The 23,050-nt window shown below is 37.0% G+C and overlaps 1 protein-coding gene across 1 annotated transcript in view; it reads left to right on the plus strand.

Annotated features, from left to right (window-relative positions):
- The window catches only part of ARAP2 (ArfGAP with RhoGAP domain, ankyrin repeat and PH domain 2), a 271,367-nt gene that overhangs the window by 40,752 nt on the left and 207,565 nt on the right, over nt 1-23,050 (plus strand). Inside the window, exons 9-12 of the mRNA XM_077177631.1 lie at nt 11,512-11,615; nt 12,629-12,836; nt 19,705-19,775; nt 21,136-21,285. The gene's annotated coding sequence lies outside the window, so the exon portion shown is untranslated. The remainder of the gene's footprint in view (nt 1-11,511; nt 11,616-12,628; nt 12,837-19,704; nt 19,776-21,135; nt 21,286-23,050) is intronic.

Genomic DNA, 23,050 nt, shown 5'->3' on the forward strand with positions numbered 1-23,050 from the left:
GTACACAGATGGTGTTTATAGATCCGATGTGAGGGGTGAGCTATTTGAGAACAGCGATCTGCAATGTCAAAGATTTGTCATATATATTGTTCTCTGTACTGAGCAGAAAAACTATCCTTTCTAGTCTGGTTCTGAGGTGTTTGTATCCATGAAGTTCAGAAGACAGAGGCCATTTACTATTCTTTTGTCTGTGCTAACACATAACTCATGCTTTATGTGGAATGTAGAATTCTCTTTTGTCAATATCTCTCGCTTCAGCTGTTGTCATGGCAACAAGTAGCATCTTTGCTGAAATTCAACTAAAGTTTAACATGGACTTCGACTGTTGCAATATATTGCTGAAATTTTAACCTTTTAATTCAAGTTTTGTCTTACAAGCAAGCATGTTCTGTTCTTCCATGTAAGCAGCCCATGGAAAGCAATAAGCTGTACATTGCTTGGAGCAGCTACAGGTTTAATTAAAGGACACCAGTTTATTCCTTGATATTCATATTTTATGGCATTCAGTTCATGTGTTTCAGTGCATAAGAGTCTCCCAAGTCTTTTCTCTGTCATTCATTATTCTGCATTTTAGCTGTGGTACCATCAATCTATTCTTTTGTCTCATGTATATGCAGTGCATATGTGTAATACCTAGGTTACAGGAGAAGGGCAAAGAATTTTGAAACTGAAATTTCTACATTATACATGCTTTCCTCAGACTATGGAGACACATGTACTGTTTAATTAATAATTCTTCACTGCTTGTGCATTTTACTGTGCAATCTTTCTGACAGAGTATTGTTTACAAGCAGAAATAAATTCCCGTTAAACATTTATTGTTCTGAAAATTAGTCTCAGGAGATACAGAACAGCAATAGTGTCACTAGGGAATTTATTGAATTTTGGGTATTTTCTTATTGTTTGAGAGACCATAAAAGATTCTGCTATTTCAAAGTTTACTTAATTTGATTTAAAATATGAAAATCCAACCATATATTGAAATATACATTGCCTTGATCACTGCAAAGATAATTTTTTAAAAACTTAAAGAGAAGTAGAAGGAAAAAGTTACATGTTTAGGAAGCCTTTATGGCTTTTGCTAGCATTTTGGGTTTTTTCTGATATAAGGGACCTGTAAATTGATCAGATTGTGAGTTCATGCCATTTTACAGTCTCTTCTACTGCCTTTCTAAACAGAATGGTATGAAAGCCTAGAGAGATTAATTCAGAATTTCTAGGAAAAGAGCAGCAATTGCCCACTCTACTTCATTCAATATCGTCCAAGTGAAGTATATTTTGATATGCTAGGATGAAGTTGCACAACCTAACTTAATGGCATAGGTTGAGTTAACAGTTCAAGAGAATTTTCAGTTTTCTTTTCCTTGTCATCTTCTTTCCCTGTCCTCCTTCCAGGACCAGATTTCCCTGCTTCTCTTGTGCTGGTTGCATGGCAAATCAGATAGATTATTAAATTTCCCTTTTTAACTACCAGGATAGAGTTCTATGATTTTCCTGAGACTGATCCAGGAGTTAGAGTATAGGAAAAGGGTGAAAGGAGAGGGTCAGGACCTCCTCTTTCACACTCAGGAAACCTCAGCTAAACTGAAATATGTCATCTCTAATAAGCTCTGCTACCTCTTAGCACATGGGAAGTGAACAAAACATGTTTACATGTCTTGGAGGAGTATTAAATTGCTGCTGAGAAGGAGTTATTTAGAGATTCTTCCTGGAGTGTACGATAAGAAAAAATAACTAATCCTCAAATACATAGAGCCACTGTCTTCCTGGTCCAAATTGTGCAGAACTTTCTCCTAGAGACTATGCAGCTCAGGCCTTTACTTAATAGAGCTAAACCCATTGATGACATTTATCTTTGAACAGCAGCCAAAAAGGAAAATGTCCAGAATATTATTAAGATGCAGACAGAGTTGGATGTGACCCTGAATAAGTTTTATTTTTTAAAAAATTGCACAGGAAGCAGTGATGCAGAATGTGCAGAGAAATAGGTTAGGCTGGGAGAAAAGGAATGGTCAAGCTCTGTCTTGCCAAGTTTGTTTTTTTATTGAAACCATGGCCAAATCCCCACAAATTTCAGAGAAAAAATTGTGCAAGTGGGATGATATAAATCTACCAACTGAAGGTAAAGAATTTCCTTAAGAACATGGAGGACATTGGATCTAATGGATGAGGTGGCAGAAGTAATTGTCCTGCTGGAAAAACTGGTCAGATATTGTCAAGCTGCAAAATGCAGATGCAAGTGTGAAGTCACTTGGATATTTTAGGATTTTTCTTAAATAAGGATAATCTAATATTTTCTGTAACTGATCTTTCAAATGACTCTTTTTCATTTATATTCTGTAACTCACTGTTTACAACATTGGTGACTAATATTGAAACAGCAATTATTTATCATTTATTACTGTGGATGTTTCATATTCTGTTTTAAGCAGTTGTGAATATTCTGCAAGAAGGCAGTAGCAATGGTAATTTTCTCTATTACTACTGTAATTACCTATTTCCAACCACAGAGGCAGTGCTTGAAATGATCAGCTCTGTCAGGAAGAAAATGCTAATGTTTTCTTCTTTTAATCCCTTTTCTGTCTCCTGTTCTTATGTTTTATTATCTAATTAAACAGGTTTTAATTTTATTTTTTTAAATTTAAGTTTTCATATTAAAAAAAAAAAAATACTGTAACAGTAATTATGTTCCTGAAGTTCATTATAGTGAACAGTAGCATTTCTCCTTGAAGATGGTTTGTGACTGGAAAGTGTAAATGGCAGTCTGTGCAATTACAGCATGTAGGCTTCACCCTTTAATTTCTATTAAGTGCTGAAAGGAAAGCCACATATTCTTTGTATCCCTTAAAATATGGTTTCTAAAAAGAATATGTATGTTTGAAGAAATAGTTTACCATTGGATTATTTTCTGGTATATAGTACATGAGTATTATATCCAGTTATATATTCAGAATTCTGCATTTCTTAACTGTTGAAGTAGATATTACATTAGAAACCTGCTTTTCTGTGGGCTTGCTACAAGAGATGGACACCAAAGGACTTTATCTGTCATATCTCCTGCTCTTTCTGCCCATCTGTGAGAAAGCAGATCTGAGATCTTTAAGACCCCTCTTTCACTAACATGAGCTCAATGCTATGTTCAGACTGAGAAAACCTCCTCAGAAACCAGGTAGCAGTGTGTCCCCTTAGTCCTCTTCAGCTCAGGAACCACAGGCACTGTGCTGGTTGCATAACATTCCTGCTAGGGGTAGGAAGAGAGAAAAGCCAGTCATCCAGTCATATCCATCATGTCCTCATGTCTGCTCGTGCCTTCATCAGCAGTGGGACAAACAGGGTATGGATGGACAGATGCATCTCTTGTAGTCAGGCTTTCAGCAGTCTGTTGCAGCTGATCAAAGCTGTCCTCTTCTTTGGGATACTCTAAATGTTTCCCCCTGTACAGATGTTATGTGATGTAAGGGAAAGTAATTTCATGCTCTGTTTAACCCCCCAAGGCTCATGCTCTTCCACTGTGTTGCTGATTGTAAAATTGCAATACCTGTTCAGTCTCTTACTATTTTCCCAGTGTGGTTAAGATTTCCTACAAGTTTGAAATAATTTAGGAGGGAACCAACAGACAAACAAATTCCCATTTGTTTGTGCATATGCATAGGGATGAAATGGAAACATTGCTTCCTTAGGAAGATGGTGGAAAAAAAGAAAATGTTTCATTTGCGTAATGGAAGACATGGTAACTATTTAGTTACTACTTTCAGTGAAGTATTGCTTTTTGCTTGGTTAAAGTTATTAGATTTATTTTGTGAATTATCCTAGAAGCTATGTAGAAAGCAAGGCTATTACCGTTGTTAAGCAACAGGACTTTGGCCAAGATATTTTTACAGTGACTGATTAGTAAGCCTGACTGCAATATATCTCTCTATTACTTTAATTAAATGGAAAGGTAACATCCTCTAATGGATTATGGCATAGTGCATAGTGCAGCCTACCACTAAATGGGCTGGTTGTGCCTTGAATTTGCACACAATGGTAAGAGATGAAGAAAGGACACACAGTAATCGATTTTGGCTCTTCTGAAACCTTTTAGTGATTGATCTGGGTTCTGGTTCAGCCTGGTTCAGTAATGTGGACACACCACAGCACTGAAATAAAGCACCTTTACTGACTTGAGCAATGTCTGAGGAGCTCAGGGTGCAGGCAAAGCTCAATTCCATCCACCCATGTAGGCAGATTCTGAAGCTCCTCAGAAGAGAACCTGGGTGAGCTAGAAGCAGTATGGGTAGCAACCATGAATAGCCAGTGAGACAAGCTGACTATCCTAATGGGTCCAAGATCTTGCTTTTCTTCTCAGACACACTAGTCAGGGTTGAAAATTGAGACCTCTACTGATCTTTCAAATAACTGATCAAAGCTCACTTTTTACCTTTAGCCCCAAATTGCCACAATATGTAGAAGATGTATCTTCTCTGACTGAGGTAAACCTCACATTTTCTGTCAGGAGAGTGACCTGACCCAAAAAAGTTGAACTGTCCTGTCTGGACAGTACCTTTTGCAACAAATAATGTGATATTTCAGAGATAGGGAACACAATGCCGAAGCCTAGTGATCATCCCAAATTCCAGAGACAGATAGACCTGGAGAAAGGATTCTGATCCTTTCTCTAACTTAACATGATGAAAACCAACAATGTCTGATCTCTGCTATGACTGCACACTAAGCATTGGTGACATTCATGAACAGCTTTCAGACCACAGCTTCAGCTTGAGAGACATCTGTCAAAACTATGCTTCAAGAAGCTAAATTTCTTATTGGATACCTAGATCTGATGGGTGACATTTCAGTACCCCTGAGGAAAAGGTCAGCTTTTGTTTTTTCACTGCCTATAGCAGACTCTGGAAAGGAAGAAGCAATCAATGGCAAGCTGACTGAGCTGGCACCACCTGCCTTGCTGTGGGTGGCATCAAGCCCTTCAAGAAAGGCCTTTTAGAATAAAGCAGTCAGTTTATTAAAGCATGTATTAATGATCTGCAATTTGAGAAATGCTGGATTGTTCTTAAGTTTTAATTGCTTTCTGTTGTTTTTTTTTCCCCAAGTTCTTTTATGAATTATTGTAGCACTAACCAAATTTTTTGCACTCTAACTGGGAGAGGAATTTATAATTAATGCATTGTATTCCATAGCAACCAAAACATTTCTAGACACAAATGAGACCAGAGCTAATGACACCATCCAAAAATACAATGGTTCTGAGTCTTCACTGAAGGTGAATACTGTGACAGATTTTATTTATGAATGTATAAACAACAAGAAAAAAAGATTACAAGTCTGTCAGATAAAATTATTATCCAAAAGATGAAAAGAGTTCTCAAATATTTCTAGTGTCTGATTTTTAGCTTTTCTACCTTCACCATGTTTTTTTTTAATGTTTACAAGTAGAGAGTATTAATCCCTAGGCTATCCTTTGACATTTCCATACACGTTTGCCCCATGCTATCAGAAGGATCACTGTTCGTTGTTTCACAGTTTTCACTCTGCTGTATCTGGTGCTTCATGCTCTCTCTGCTTATAGCATGTCAGCCTTTTCTCATTGAGAAGTGAAATTGTAAAACTGAATGTTCCAGAATAATTTATAACATGTTCTTGATTTTAATAGGACTCCCAGCCTTTAATATGATAATTTTATATTTTTACACTTCTGATATGGTTTGAACTTGAGCTTGTTTTCTTACTAAGGGAAGAGATATGCTGGAACATTAATTTACAGATCTGGAGATGTTATAATGTAGAAACCAAATCTAGAGATGCTAAAAGGAGTATTCTGACCTAGTTTGGCTAGTACACATAAAATTTGTGAAATAGACAAAGGAGTTTCTTAGACCTTGGCAGAAAGTTCACCAAAATACTTATTATAAAAAAGTGAAATCTCCCTTTTAATACATGCACTTAAGACACAACCATCAAAATAATAGCCAACAGTATTAGAAGTAACTTTGTAGGGCTTAGTTGAATTTGGAATTTCATAACTTAATGCACCATGTAAGTGCATATCATGTCTTAGTCTAAATAAAAAAAATGGAATAGAAACAGTGATATATAATGCCTGTCATGAGATTTCAGCATGGAAAGCTGAGACATGTCCACAAATAAACTTTTTTAGATAATTAAGGAATTTGGAGAGTTTTCTAGAAGAAAATAAGTATGGAAATAAACTAGTAGTGCTTGTTCTCTCTGCTAGTGAATACAGGCAGCAGATGTCACTGGGGTCTGCTGTATGGTTTCCCACACAGTTAAATTATTAGAAATTTAACATGGTCCTGGACTTAATGTAGTTCCAGCTCTGAGTACCAATATTTGCATGAACTACTCAAGTGCAAATGGGAGCTTTGCCCTTTGGGGTGCTGTAGCGTTGGATGGATGGGGAGATGGTTAGCAGGAGGTGCTGTGTTTCACGTATCCCAGTAATACTTCCTCTGCTGTTTTTAATTTACAGAACTAAGATGAATGATACATGGCTCTAGATGACCTTTACTGTAACTGGCAAGGATGTCTTCTTTCTTGCCTTGATTGTTTCTTTTTAAAGGAAACCTTACTAATAGTTCGTGTAGGTAGTTTCACTTAAGGAGTGAGGCAGTAGCAGGAGTGGTAGTCAGAGGCCTTGAGGTCCCTGGTGCATGCATGCATGTAGGTGCATGCATGCATGTAGGTGCATGCAGGGTAAATGGTGTCTGTGGAGCCCACAAGGCAGCTGTGACAGTCTCTCCATGGTCTAGTCCCCTGGGTGTGGCACAAATATTGTTTCCATTTCTGTTTCCGTTCATGAAGTAGCCCGCTATAAGAAGGATGTTCTTTGTCTGTGTCTCTCTTTCTTCCATTTGTAGATCAAGAGAGTAGGGATGATATTTAGTGATTATACTGTTGTAGCAAAGCATCTTGAGATTGACAGATGTTATGGAGGACTGACATTAATGTCAAGAGGCGGTTACTGCTACAGCTGTAAATCTGGATAAAAAGTGTCACACTGAGCAATTCTGACAAAACAGCATCTTTCTAAGGAAACCTGAACCATCTTGTGGGCCTGCATCGCTTCTAACACCATTTTTGACAGGAATGTGTCAAAATGAATTGTTTCACATTTTGTTTAACTTCTGTTATATCAAAATATTTCATATGAAGTCGTTCTTTTTTCATATCTTTTTTCTTTTGACTGCTTCTGGGTAAATTGCACCTGTGAGCTCTCCTTTATTCTGTCCTGTGGGTTCTCCTACTGGGGGAATCTTTCTAACCCAGATAGGTGACTTGATAGCACTGCTTGTCCTCAGTCTGAATAGTGGTAAAAGAGTATTTTTTAAGAGAAGAAACAATCTCTAGGTATCAGTCCTTGATATATTCAAATACTTCTGTGTGTATTCCCACAAATCTTCCGTCTCAGTATGGAGCTCTCTCATGTGTTTGAAATCCTCTGACTGTGAAAGTGCAACATGGTTAAGGTTAAAGGACACCTTCATCCAGGAGGCCTGGGCATGTGAGTAGTTACAGAGACATGGAATGGCCTCTTTTAAATAGATGTACTGTTTATTCACCCCAAAGTACACAGGATGCAAACAGCCAGGGGATCACCTACTGCAACACTTATTTGAGATCTGCAGTCTTGAGAAATGGCCTTAGCTCATTGCCACACCATTGCAATGGCCTCTGTCTAACTTGGCACCGAGAGACAGACTTTCCTCTTCCTGTGACTCTTCCTTCCTGCTGCATGTTCCCCTCTGCTTTCCTGCAGGCTGAGTTCCTTACAGAGCAGTAGCCTTTCTAACCTTGAGAAATGGACTGGTGAAAGATATTTGTTACTGACTGATTCACCAATTATTTCCCCTGACGAGTTCTAGTATTCTGACTGAAGATATCCTAATGATGACATTAGTTTGTTTTTGCTCATTATGGCTAGCAGATCCCTTTGATTTAACTTCACAGAGCCAACCAAAATAACGTAAAATAGGTAACAACAGATACATCAAAGCCTAAGACATAAAATAAGGAGGAAAAAATAGCTTTCAAAATAGGATCAGCATATCATATTGGTGAGAGTTAATAAGAAAATATTTTCACACCTCAAATAAATTAATGAAATTAGATTTCAGAAAAGCTATGTAAAATGAGGACTTGATATGCAACGAAACATTTGTGATAGATTTTTAGTTTTGGTTTTATGCCATCTTAGTTTTTGTTATCTTCCCTTTCCATTTATATCCAATGAAATCATCTAAAGCTGCATGAGAAATTGGCATTCTACAGTGGTCAGAGATAGAAATACAGAGGAAATTCAAGAACTACAGTGTAATTCTACTTGCTTAGCTGTGTCCCCACTCTATTGTTACAGTAGCCATTAAGAAATGCAGGAAAATGATGAAAACAGAGGAGTAGTTTCAAATCAATAATTTCTTCCTCTAGTTCTCAGTTCTCTTTTATTGGACAGAGCTATTCCCAAGTATATATTTGGTATATCTAAGTTTGAAAAAAAAGTATTTAAAGAAATGGAGAATTGAAGAATGGGATATAATATCTTATATCTTTCTTTAATAAGGACAGCTAGACAGAGTTTACAGGGTGTATAGTACTATGTCTGAGTAATAAAATATGCACTCCAGCGACATGAGAAAATTACTTGGAAGCTGCAGAAAGTTGAAACTAGCAGAAAAATTATTAAAAAAGTAAGGACCTGAAGAAACAGATGATAGTAGATAAAGGAAGTTCTGAGGTAGGGACAGTGACTGTACATTGTTCCTGAAGGTATTGTTTTGAACAGATAATTTTTAATGTTTTGTTTAATTTTGTAGATATGAAAGCAATGGAAAAGAGCTTTAAAACCCGCATATGGACTGTTTTCAAGGCACCCTTCATTGTTGGCTTCTGGTCCAGCTCCATGTACATACAATTTGAAGTAAATGCTTGTAAAGTCTATTGTATGATACAGTAGGAAATAATCCCCCTGGTAATCACAGTTCTGAAAGCCTCTTGGAGATTTATTGCAGAAAATATTTCTTTTCATGATGCTTCAAATACTTCATCTTCTGACAAATTGATCAAAGCACCTATCCCCATTATCAATCAATGCCATGTTTGTTTAGCTAAACTCTATTCCTGTTCCTATCACACGCTAGACGCCAAATGATGGATCCAGGCTACTCAGGAGTAGGCTGTAATAGTTGTGTAATGCTGTTAGAGATCAAAAAAACCATTAAATGATTTATTTTGTTAAGTAGGTGTTTCATTGCTGTGATTTCTTTGATGTTTATGTCTATTTTTCCTGTGGCAAATCCATAGTAAAGTAGTATGCAGAAGCACTTTGTAGCTGGAAAAAGATAGAAATCCTTCCTGCTTTACTCCAGATTGTAGGGCAAATAAAACAGTTCATAGTTTTCTGAAAAGACAAACATCCTAATTCTTAGATTTAGTCCTAGTATCCTATTTTTTAGGAAGGAAAGAAAAATCTTTCCAGTGATGTATGACAGAGCTCTGTAACTATAGAAGATACTGCTGAGAGGAATTGTCTGTTTACAATGTCAGATTAATTTTCAAATTAATATACCCTATACCTTTCAAAAAGGAATGTAATTTTGGCATTCGGATTGCCGAACACAACTTAAAGTCTAACTTCTCTGGTAGCCAACACATCCTGTAGGTATTTAAAATCATTCAGTGAACTGCCGAAATAAGATTCTAATCAGGCTAACACATATTTTGTATGCCACAATTCAGGGAAATATTTCCATAGGTTTATGTTTTTAATTACAGTACAAAAAGTAAATAAATGTTATTTAATTTTTAGTATTGATTGAACTGAAGTATCAAAAATTTACCTTTAATGAAAAGTTTTTATTTAGTTTCATTAAGAATCCATATACAGTAATGTGTGGTGTATTTTTAAAATATAATGTTAGATACTGATTCTTCCATTCTGCACTTTTTGTCAGTCAAGAATTGATAGGTAATAATAGTTTTCAAATTATCACACCCATAATTTTTATTGTGCGATTTCCTATCAGATGACCTAATACCGTGCTCTATTTTATTTTATTGCTGTTATCTAGTAATTTCACTCATCTATATACCAGAAATAAATGTTTATATATTTTTAATCAATCTGACATGAAAGGCAAATAAAAGATATGTTTATATTTATTTGTGTAAAAAGCTGCAGCTCATTGGCATCTCATTCACTTATCTGTGTCATCTTATGATCCACTGGTACTGGACACTGCACTGCTACATGAAGTGGGAATGAAACTGTCTTATGCTCCATAGACAAATGAGTGTTAATCTGCTGATGTTATATGCAAGCTTTTACCTGGTGCCCAAAAGGGCTCCTCAAAATTGAAGGATGTATGATTCGAGTTCAGTGTACTCACTGTATAGGTTAATGCTGGACAATAAAGAAAATATCCCAGATGTTACTGCCAGCAAGATTTGGTAGAAAGTAGGGCAGCAAGGAAGGCAAAATGACCACAAATTTTTCAAGACTGAGATCATTCTTTATCACTTTATTCTATAATGGATATTGAAACTAGGCTTTCACAGTGAATAAAGTTCTTAAAAGCCTGAAAACCTACGAATAGCCTCCATGTTTCCTAATATACATATCCCTTAAAATTAAACTCACTTGCATTTAGATATTGCTGAAAGAGAATGCTCTTTAGTTTTGGGAACTCTGAACCCAGGGGGATATCAGATGGACAAATTTAGCACAATGACTCTTTTTTTTTTTCAGGCACGTGTATGTCTGTACTGGAAGTTAGATGGGATAGCCTAAAGCTGAAAGTTTAGTTTTCCCCTTTTAACAGTTGATAGGCAAAGGAAACAAAAATTATGACTCTATGAAAATTAATCAAAAATCAGTCAGTATGTTTTAAGTTTCCTTTATAAAAGGAAATGGCAGGTTGAAATAGCATAATTTTCTAAATTGCTTCCCAGAATTTCTGCTAGTAGGTATTGCACTGCAGTACAAACAGCTGTTTCTGTTCCTATAGAAGCACCTGGTGGACCTGAACAAGTATGGCCATGTTTTGCTAGGTGCCCTGTGAATACTGAAAGAGGAAAAAGTATCCTTGGTCTCAGTCTTAAGTCTGAATTTGTCAACTGTTTGAGCAGTAAATTTGCTGTGAATAGTGATGCGAAAGGGATGAAAGATGCAGGCTCAGAAATCCTCTAGTGCCACGTTTCTGTTCTTATCAGAACAGAAAGCTTCCAATTTCACTAATTTTTTTATTTCTTCTTTTGTGTGTGTGTGTGCACACATACACATACTGCAAATAGAGAAATTGAACAGTAAAATTGAAATGTCATGTGTATTCCTACTTCCATATTTCTGTTTTTTTTTTTGCAGGTGTGTATTTAACTGTAGATGAAAAACAATAAAGAGCAAGCATGAAGTACAAAAACTTTTCGCTTTTACCTGTGCATACAGAAAAATTATATTTCTTGTTCTGGAGCCACCAAAATAATCTGAATTTCTTCTTTCAGTGGGCTGTGACACTGAGAAGACAACACTCAGAATAGCATGTGAAAGTGTCTTCCAAGACAGCAGTGGTGTTGGACACCTGCACTCTTGGGAAAAACAATTGAATGTAAGAACTGAAAAAGTGATGTACAGAAAACAGAAATGAAAGTTGATTTTAGGTTTCTTTCCCTGAGTATCATGCTGGTCTTTTCCAATGTTTTCTATCTTATATATAACAAATATCTTTAATAAAACTAATCTTTTTTCCCCCTTTGAGGTTTTGTAAAAGTAGAAAGTAAATTCTTGAAGTTCTTGGTGTCTTGTTTTTTATTTTCAGCCTGTATCTTATGCAATTCATCTCATTTTTGTGGCTTTTTTATGCCATGTGTAGCAGCATGAGAATGACATTAGTAAACAAAAATGCTTACTCATGGTTTTGGGACTCCTGAGACATTTCGTCTTCAAGATGAGTTGAATAGCCAAGAGCTAGAAAGATGAGAATTGTAAACTTAAACTTTTTGAAAGTATGTAGGAAATTTTTATTAGGTTACTGTTACTAAAATAGTAATAATAGTAAAAAATCAGAGCAAGTTAGAATAGTCTCTCTTTTAAGTGTCACTGTTTTACAATATATGATTAAAATAAGAGTTATTAGATACAATGGCAAAAATCATAATGAACAAGCAAGTTCTGAAATGCTTTGCCAAGTTGTAATCAAACTGAGCACATACAAAAGGGTAAGTATGTAAACAAACTCCCTTTTCATTAAGGATGATTGATTTACATAATTGTCAACTATCAAGGGAATGAATAACTGTCAATCTTGGGCAGAACAGCTAGTTCACTGGAAATTCTGATAATAAAAGTATTTAAAGGTTGGATATTTGGGTGATAATATCAATGAACATTTCTATCCATAAGAATTGGTATTTTTCTTCCCTGAATTTATACTTTAAATCCACCTTTTTTTACACTTAGGGCATCACTTTCTGCAAGGACTGAAATATAACAACAGTGATAGAACACATTCTGTCAAATGTGTTGAAAAAAGGTTATGGTGAGCCTATGGCAAATAGACTTTAGTAGAGCGCTGAAGCAAAAACGAGGAGAAATGTGTTCTCTTTCTTGTTTTCCTTGCAGTATGATATCATAGTATCACAGAATGTTTTGGGTCAGGATGGGCCTCAGTAAAGACCATCTAGTTCCAGCCTCTCTACAGTGGACAGAGACAACTTGGATCAGACTGTGTTGCTCAGAGCCCCATCTCGCCTGGCTTTGAACGCTTCCAAGGATGGGACATTGATGGTTTCTCTGGACAACCTGTTTCAGTGCCTCACCACCCCCACAGGTAAAGAATTTCTTCCTAACATCCTACCTAAACCTACTCTCTTTCAGTTAAAACCATTAGCCCTTGTCCTTTCACTACATGCCCTTGTAAAAATTCCCTCTCCAGCTGTGTGACAGTGTTCACAGGGGTCTTAGGATGAGGAAAGAGACGAGAATGTTGAGTCCATGTTTCAGAAGGCTTGATTTATTATTTTATGGTATATATTGTATTAAAACTATACTAAAAGAATAGAAGAAAGGATTTCATCAGAAGGCTAGCTAAGAATAGAAAAAGAAGGAATGATAACAAAAGCTGGTGTCTCGGACAGAGAGTCTGTGCCAGCTGACTGTGATTGGCCATTAATTAGAAACAACCGCATGAGACCAATCACAGATGCACCTCTTGCATTCCACAGAGGCAGATAATTATTGTTTACATTTTGTTCCTGAGGCCTCTCAGCTTCTCAGGAGAAAAAAATCCTAAGGAGAGGATTTTTCAGAAAATATCATGGCTACACAACTGTCTTGTAGAGCCCCTTTAAATATTGGAAGGTTCTATAAGGTTTCCTTGGAGCCTTCTCTTCTCCAAGCTGAACAACTCCATCTTTCTCAGCCTGTCTTCATGGGACATGTGCTCCATCCCTCTGATCATCTTTGTTGCCTCCTCTGGAGTCACTCCAGCAGGTCTGTATTCTTCCTCTGCTGAAGATCCTGGAGTGGGACACAATAATCCAGGTGGGGTGTCAAGAGAGCAGAGTAGAGGGGGAAGAAAATCTCCCTTGATCTGCCATAATATTACCTACTTGATAAAAGCCATGAGATAGTTTTTGATTTATGACTGCTCATAGTTTTTTATGAGCTAAGACTGGGCTAGGTCATATTCTCCAGTTTATAAAATTAAAGTAGGCTAAACTGTAAAGGTATATAGTTTGTATAGTTTCAAAGAAGTGGACTGCTACTCTCCATTGTTCAACAAGGTCTGGGGGGGGGAAATGATCTGTCACAGACAACTTCCTTCAGGCCCCATCAATAGTACACTAATGAGATTTTTAAAGCTGCCATCTTTTCAACATCTGTTGAAAAAAGCAAGGGCATATGAAGCTAGGGTCAGAGGGACCTTGCCTGTGTACTTGCAGATAATACAAATCAACTTTAATAATTATAGATTATATCAGGGCAGTATTTATGTATTACACTGCTTATCATACTATTTCTGGTAAATGAAAAAAGACTGTACTTCAGGGACTGCTCTCAAAGGGACTGTCATCAGTGTCTAAATATACTTAGCTCCAGAAGGAAGGGTGGAACTGTTGCAGCCTACTTAAATTTAGGCTTTTAAGTTTAAAAACTTCAGGTGCAGCAGACAGTCTGACAGGAAGCCTTGTTTTTCTGCTTGTATGATTTTGCTGTGAACAGAGCATAATCAGGATAGCACTCCAGTTTTGGAGCACATCCTAGCTCTTGCTTGAGTTCACACAACTGTATTACTTGTGTTAGGCAAGAGCTAAAGCACAGGAATAAAAATTTTTGCAAGTCAAAACATTTATGTATGGTTCCAAGCCATTTTACTAACCCTTTTGGATTTCAATCAAGCTATTTTGTAGTTATAAGGAATTTCAAAGAAGTAAGAGTAAATTAGAAAAGGAAAAAAATATGCCTGTAGCCTGTACTGTCTTGAGAAAACTTACAACTGTTTAATTGAGGTATAAGATCCCAATGTAATATTTTTAAAAAGTCTGATAAAAGTGAAATAAATCAGAAGAGAGGTGCAATTCCCATTCTTTATCTGGGTCCTTTCTGAGATGTCTGACAGTTGCAATGATACTGAGAATTATGTTTTATTATTCCACTGAAGCCTAAGCCACAGATCAGTCTTTGGTTGGCTTATGATTGTTTAAATCATAACAAGAAGATTCAGTGGGCAGCTCTAGTGAAATCCTTATTCAGCAAACTGCCAATGTTCACAAATGACTTATAAATATTGCAAATTGTACTCACCAGAAATCATGGCTGTAAGAATAGTGTGGGATTCCTGCAATTTTTTATGGGACTTGCAAATAAGTCATAGACAGATACAAGCAATAAAAATAATCGCAGTATCCCAGAACTAGCTGGGTGGGAAGGGACCACAAGGATCCTTGAGACCAATTCCAGGCCCTGCACAACACAATCTCCAAGAGTCACACAGGTGTCCAGGGGTATTGTCCAAACACTTCTTGAACTCTCTCAGGTGCTGTGAACACTTCCCTGGAGAGCCTACTCCAGTGCCCAAACACCCTATGAGTGAAGAACCTTCTCCTAAGATCCAATCTAAACCTCCCCTCACACAGGGGAGGCTATTCCCTGGGGTCTTCTTGCTGGTCACCATAAAGAAGAGATCAGTGTCTGCTCCTCCCCTCATGAGGAAGTTGTAGATTGCAGTGAGGTCTCCCCTCAGTCTCCTTGTCACCAGGCTGAATAACCCAAGTGCCCTTGGCCACTCCTCATATGGATTCCCCTCAGGGCCCTTCATCACCTTTGTGGTATGCAAAACCCTCCTTTGGATTTTCTCTAATAGTTAATGTCCTTCTTACACTGTGGTGTCCAAAACTGCCCCCAGCACTCGTGATGAGGCTGCCTCAGCCCAGAGCAGAGTGGGACAATCCCCTCCCTTGCCCGGCTGGCCATGCTGTGCCTAATGCTCCCCAGGATGGGGAGCTGCTGCCTCATGTTTGCCATGACCTCCAGGATCTCATTTCCATGGCACTGCTTTCCAGAATCTGATTTCCCAGTCTGCACATACATCCAGGGTTACCCCATTCCCGATGCAGAATCCAGCATTTTCCTTTGTTGAACTTCATATGGTTGGTGATTTGTTGAGGTCTCTCTGAAGGGCCTCTCTGCTTTTGAGGGAATCAAGAGCTCCTCCCAGTTTTGTATCACCTGTAAAATTGCTCAGTATTCCATCTGGTCTTGCTACATCACTAATGAAGATGTTGAGGAGGACAGGGCCAAGGATGGAGCCCTTGTGGAGCCTAGAGACAAGTCACCACTCTTATGTCACCCCATTCTCTTTAACCCTTTGTACCTGACCTGTCAGCCAGTTGCTCACTCACCCCATGATGTTTTTATTCAGATGTGTGCTGGACATTTTGTCCAGAATGATCCTCTGAGAGACTGTATCAAAAGCTTTGTTGAATTCTTAACAGATTACCTCTTATTACTGGTTTCCCTTGATAACTAGGTGGGTTACCTTATTGTAAAAGGAAATCAGGTTTGCTAAGCTGGGATTTCCTCTCATGAAGCTGTGCTGGCTGTGACTAATGACTGTGTTGTTCTTCAGGTGTTTTTCAATACCTCCCAGAATAAAAATCCAAGATTATAACTCGATGGAAATGAGATAACTAGGCTCAAAAGAATTGGGCAAGAAATCTGAGCTTTCAAGTGTTTACCCCAGGAGTGGATTCTGTGCTCAGAGTGTCTTCTGGTTATAGCTCCAGTTTTACACCTCTTGTCAGGCACCTACACAAACATGACCCCTGGGAGCAGCCCTGTGTGTTTCCTCCTGGCCAGATGTACATTAGTCTGGTCCCTGTGGCCCGTTTGTGCACTCTCTTGAGGCTTGGAAACCCTCTTCAAGGATCAGACATGGAGCATTTAGGGTTCTCATCACTGGTCTTGAAGGCAATTGTGTCCTTCCTGGAAGGTAGCTCTAACTGCTGCGTGGTACTGGGGAATTAATGCATATGTTGTGTATACGACACAAAGTATTGCTTTCCTTCTCATCTGTTCTAGCTTGTAAAGTAGGAAGACAACATTGCACATATTCCTTCTCAATAAAAGAGAATGGAGGAGCCTTTTTAGCTTAAAAACAGCGCTGACCTTCAGCTGACAGAAAAAATGTACACATGTCAGCATATTTATGTGCATGTACAAGAGTGTATGTAATCTTTTGTGGTATTTATACTTTAAAAATAGCCTATATGTTTTGTAATTCAAGAGCAATTAAAATATTTTGAAAATAATAGTATGATAGCTGGTATCATAGCTAATCATATTACAGAGACAAGAACAGAGACTGTTCTTGTCTCTGTAATAACAGTACCAGTTAAATTGCTATGATGAGGAAAGCAATTCATAAATATTGCAGTAACAGATGTGACTTAGGAAGTGCTTTGCAGTTCCAAGGCTATCACTTTGATTGATTGTAGTGACAGTGAAGTTGCTGGAGGTTATATTTTTAAATTAGACTTGAATTTAAAATAGAATACTAGCTCCCTCTTTTGCGTCAGAATCTGTTATTTATCTCCGATACAAAAGAGAACATGATCTGAAAAAGCAGACATTACTTAGACTTAAATCCATGATTTTTAAGAGTAGTCTACCTAGAAATAGTTCACAATAATTGACTTTATTGAATTTATAATGCTCCAGATAATATATCCTGAGGAACAGAGTGAAGCATTTATAGAACCATGACGTAAAAGGGTGTATGTAGTGGTTTCTATTTGTATATCTGAGCAGCTCTGCTCTTCCCATTGTATCAGCAGGCCATGCCAAAGTGTCATCATGCATCATGAACTGATTTCCAAAGACCTCCTTTTCCTGAGGCAGAATCCTTGTTCTAGTGCAGGGGCAGGAACGTGATGAGTATCTACCTCATTTATACTTGTACTGCTACTGTGGGTAACCACCCAGAGCACAGCAACGTCTCTTCATTGAGGTTATAAACAAATTGTTGCATTATAAACAATTTGTTGTAATCTCTTTTGGATTTCATAGGGTCCTTTGATGCAAAAAATATGCAAAAAATTGATGATTTGATATTTTCTTCAATATTCAATCATGTCAGTTTCCTTTATATCTCCTTTTTTCCTCCAGTCTTTCAATCTGCAGAAAAACATTTTTCTGTGTACATACTAATCTACACATATGGAGTTTCTTTCAAATAATTGATAGCTAATTTGATGCTGCTTTGTCATCTGAAATTTATAATGTCCATCTCATGTTTTTTTGCTTGATTCTTATTTCCTGTGGGTAAGGCAACTTAATGGTAAAATAGAGGAGTCATGAAAGTGGTATGCAAAACTTTAGATCCTGCGTACTAAAGATAAAAAGAATATATTTCAGTTTCTTAGCAACACCTGCATAATGATTCAAAAAATACATACCCATTTTGGAAGAGATTCTAAGGCCTATTAGCATAGCACATTGATAAACCTTTCTTAGAACATACATATTCTATATGCTGGTCTTTTAGGAGTATGTATCAATCCTGTTGACCTGCACCTAGGAGTGGGTGCTTTTAATTACAGGTGGCTGTTCCTGAAAGCCTATTTTCTAGTAAATGCCAGAAACTCTGCCTCCTCAACATAAATAAGACATATTTTGATGTAAATAAGAAAAGATCTGCAGATCAAAATAAAATTTTGACATTGCTAATTGAAATTGTTGCCTCTTCATATTAAATTCATGTGAATTTTGTGTCCTACTGTTATGAATGAGCATTGAATTCTGGAAATGACTCAAAATCAGCTGCAGTAACTAATATGCCAGAGGGTCATGCTGCCATCCAGAAGGACCTTTAACAGGCTGGGGAAATGAGCTGACAGGAACTTAATGAAGTACGACAAAGTGCAGTCCTGCACCTGGGAAGGAACAGCCCCAGGTCCCTGTACATGCTAGAGACCAAGCAGCTGGGAAGTAGCTTTGAGAAAGAACTTAGAGATCCTGGTGGTCTCCAAGCTGAACATGAGCCACCAATCTGCACTTGGAGCAAAGAATGTTAATGGTTCATTTGAAGTGCTGCCAGTAAGTCAAGGGAGGTGACCATTCCCCTCTGCTTAGAGCTTTGGTAAGGCCACGACTGGAGTTGTGGGCTCTCTGGTACTAGAGAGACATGGACATACTGGAGAGAATTCAGCAGAGGGCCGCAAAGATGGTGAATGGCCTAGAGTAGTAGGAAATACTGAGACAGCAGGCAATGCTTAGCCTAGAAAACCTGGGGGTGCTCTCAGCACAGTACAAGTACCTGAAGAGAGGGTGCACAAGGGATTGAGTCAGGCCCTTTCAGGTGTGCTAGTAAGCAAACAAGAGGCAGTGAATGCCAGCTGAAACAGAGGAGGCTCAAGATGAATATCAGGCAAGACTTTTTCACTGTGAGGGTGACTGGTCACTGGCATGGGTTCTCCAAAGAAGTGTGGAATCTCTGTCCTTGGAGATATTAAAGAGCTGCCTGGACATGGTCTTCAGCAACCTGTTCTAAATGGGTCTGCTTGAGCAGGGGGTTTGGGCAACGTGACCTTTGGAGGTCTGCTTCAATTTTCACCATTCTGTGACTCTATGACCTCTCACTTCTCATTCTTCTAATTTTATATCAGCTTTCATGCTTTGGTATGCAGGAAGCAAAAACAGCCAGAGAGACTGCTGCAGGACTATATGCATAGTAATCTCAAAAAATTGTATTATTTTTTGCTAATTTTAGCATTTTAAAACATTTTAAATTTTAACAATTTTAAATAGTTGAGAAAAACTTTGCTTTAATATAGGAAACATCTCAGAAAAGTAGAGGTTAATACATACTTTGATTTTATCTGTGGAATTTAGCCTGGCATTTTGTTCCTCTTGAACTGTGAACATTGCATGTATTTTCACACTGCTTTTCTCAACTATTCCTACTAGGCACATACTGATTTAATCAAATCTTACAGCTGTAGCTGAAAAGTGTTCTGAATAATAATAAGGCTTTTATACTGAATATGACTTCATTTAGAAAATATTACTGATGCAAGATGACAGATTCATTAAACTGCCTAATTGATCAATGTGCTTATACTTCAGAAAATTCTATTTTTTAAAGTTAGATGACTTGGTTATCTAATAATATTTTATATACCTTCTTTGCTTTACAGTTTTGTTTGATGAATAGCTCTTGTGAACCAAAAAATTAAACCAATGATCCAGAATTAGCTTCGTAAGACAGGTGAGACTTTCTAGTTTGGTGCTTTTCTCTGTGAGGAAGAGCATGGAGATTTTACATGGAAACACAAGATTTATTCCTTAAAGAAGCTGGTCTTTGCAAGATGCAAAGCATCAAGGATGCTTGTTTTTTTTGTTGAAAAAGACATTATGCTGTCACTATGACCATTCCACTTTCTTGCCAGTAGCCCTATTTCATTAGTGCAGATAGATGCAACCAAAATAATTCTTTCTTCAATAACTAGACAAGAAAAGAAAAAAGGATAGCTAGACATTAGAGTAAATTTGATCTCTTTGCTATGCATTGAATTTGTTTTAGCCTATTGGTACTTTTTGATTATTAAATCAGCATATTTTTGAAACTACTGCTCTGTCCTTTGACTGAGACTGAATAACTGGTTCAGTCTTTCTCATGTTAGTAAAAAGAGTTTTTACTAACCTTGACACACAAGTGTAGAAATTAAAGTTTAACCTTGACACACAAGTGTAGAAATTAAAGTTTTTGTTTGAAAGTAAAACATAAACACGACTGCTTTCTATGAGATTCTGTTAAGTTTTTACTTTAGCCCTTACTGTTGAAGAAGGAAATTTTTACTTTAGCCCTTACTGTTGAAGAAGGAAATTTCCAACCAAGTGGGAGTCCCCACTTGGTTTCTAATCTCTAGTTTTGTTGTCTGTAGTAAGGAGTAACTATTTATTCTTTCAATGTCACATCATACACTGATCTCATGTATTGAAGAAAGATTAATCACACATTAATCTCATTCTTGAAGTAAACATTTCTCCCATAAAATTCTGCTGTGTTTTTTCTAATTATGATCCCATTCCATTATATCAGTGAAATATTTTCGTTCACAACTAATTCTAATTAATAAAATATCTGTCTACAAAATGAATTGCCTAACAATTCTGTCAGTAGAAAAACTGAAAATATTTGCCATATATGGCTGGAGAATGACATGACATTGGTCAACAACGTGCTAGAATCCAGACACTAGAAATGGACAATAATAAAATAAAAATATCTGGTGCTCCATGTGTTCGCGCTGATTTAGAGGACACGGGGATAGAATTCGCCTTAAGGAAACAGTGCACAAAAACACTGGAGCTTAGCAAGTTGGCATTTGGAGTTTGTGCTCTATACATAATGAAGCTTCAGTCAGGATCATTTACATTGTACTAAAGAAAAATGTTCTAGCTTCTATGGTTAGTTAATATAATGGTTGATTGCTTATATAGATCATATCTGATCCTGCTTTTAGGGAAAATACAGAAAATACAATGTGAAAATCTAATTGCATAAGCAGCTATTTCTGGTAAACACAAGCAGCTACAAGAGAAGTAAGCACTATCCTTTCTTCTAGGAAAGATGCAGAGGAAAATTATGTTACTGGGTACTGCAATTATATCCCTGGGTGTTGCTCCTGCTCCAGCATTCAGCATAAGATATATGGTGACAAGGCTTCCAGACTGTCAGGCAACACGTGAGTGAAACACCCTGGCAGAACATAGAGGTAAAAGTTGAATTGGATGAAAATGTTCGTTGATTTGCATTATTAAGTCATAGCATAATGTTTGTTTTCTTTTTTCCCCAAAGGATTCTATTTTTTTCTCCTGGTTGATATGCATGACTTTTTTAGACTCCTATTAGTATATAGCAGAAGAAAATGCAGTCTAAAGAAAATGAGGTGTTTCATGACAGGGTGAAAAAAAATATTTGTACAAATGTTTAACCAAAGAAGAATGAACCCAATAAAATCAAGAAAAATAATTAGTAGGCTTTTTCAGGAAAATTTCCAGGCAGTGTCTGGAGTTTATTAGTAATTTTGTGACTAAGCCCACATTTTGAATATCACTATTTAGTGTCTGAACAATCCTATCAATCATGTTAAGAAAATAGAAATTAAGTAGTTTAAGACATAAACCAATGGAGTTATCAGGTATGGCCACTAAAGGAAAACAACATAAGTACCTGTTTAGATAAAAATCTGCCTCATTATTGTGTAGGACTTTGTGGCTACAAGGATGTGGCATACAGTACCCCTGAAATTCTTCTGTGTACCACTTTTTAATGAAAAATGGATAGAAGAGGTGTAATGTGATTACTACAGAAATCATATTCATTTTTCAGTATGTGCAAAGTTCTGACAGGATGAAAATCAGTTGTTGTAGTCAGTACTTTCAATCTTTCTTCTCTGACATTTAGTGCATGTAAGATGGCAGACACTCTATTTATCCATGCCCTTGGGTTTGTAATAATTACTCTTTTCTGCTATTTTAAGAGATAGCAAGAGATAGTGCAGGTAGATGAGAAGTCAGATACATGGGTTCATTTGTCTCAATGTGCCTTATCAAAATATTAGACCTCTAACCTTTTTGACATTTCAGCTGTAGTATTTAATAAATAATAAATTCATTCTGCATTATAGGAGATTACATTTAAAAGTGTATGGTACCTGAATGTCTCTTTCTGCTTTTCAAATTCTGAAAGTCACACTTTCTGTATCTATTTGTCCAATTGCATCTTATCTTAAAGAGTTGCCTTGGAATTATGTATGTCATCACCATCCTCACATCCTATATGACCTGAAGGAAAATAAGGCTGGCGTTTCTTTCCAGAGTGATAATAGGATTTTATACAGAAATTCAGGAAAGCTAAAATAGTAAAATTTTAAATTCAGAAGCTTATATGAAATGTGATTTTTATTTATTTGAATATATGTAATTTTTATGAATATAATCCACCCACACCTTGAAGGCAGATGCCGCTGGTATTTTCAGAGATTTCCTTCAAATTGTAATAAACACATCTGTGTACTATTTTTGTCTATGTCAACATCATGAGATACAAAAAGATACATTAATCCTTTTACATGGTAAATTAGGCAATAAGCTAAGGGCATTTTCATTCTCTAATAAACCAGTGAATATTTCTGTTTTGCCCTCCTTATACTGGAAGTTTTCAGAATAGTAGAGGTGTAGAAAGCAATGAGAATGGAGTTGCAGAGATTTGGATGCTTAATTTTATTTAAGTGGACTATGTTTGGGTGTATTTTCAATTTCATATATTTCACTTAGAGAGCTCAGGGGTGTCCATCTTTTCAGCTTTAAAAATAAGGCTCTGTTTCAAAGGTGCGTGGTTGATTCTGACAAGTGGATGCATGTTACAAAACTTGCACTTTCTGCTTCAGGAGGATGATTAAGTGCCTCCTACTTACATACATAGACTGCTCAAGGCAGATTAATTAGCCTAGAAAAGAATTCTAAAAATACTTTTTC

This window comes from Agelaius phoeniceus, chromosome 4, assembly GCF_051311805.1.
Source record: "Agelaius phoeniceus isolate bAgePho1 chromosome 4, bAgePho1.hap1, whole genome shotgun sequence".
In the NCBI taxonomy this organism is placed as follows: Eukaryota; Metazoa; Chordata; class Aves; order Passeriformes; family Icteridae; genus Agelaius; species Agelaius phoeniceus.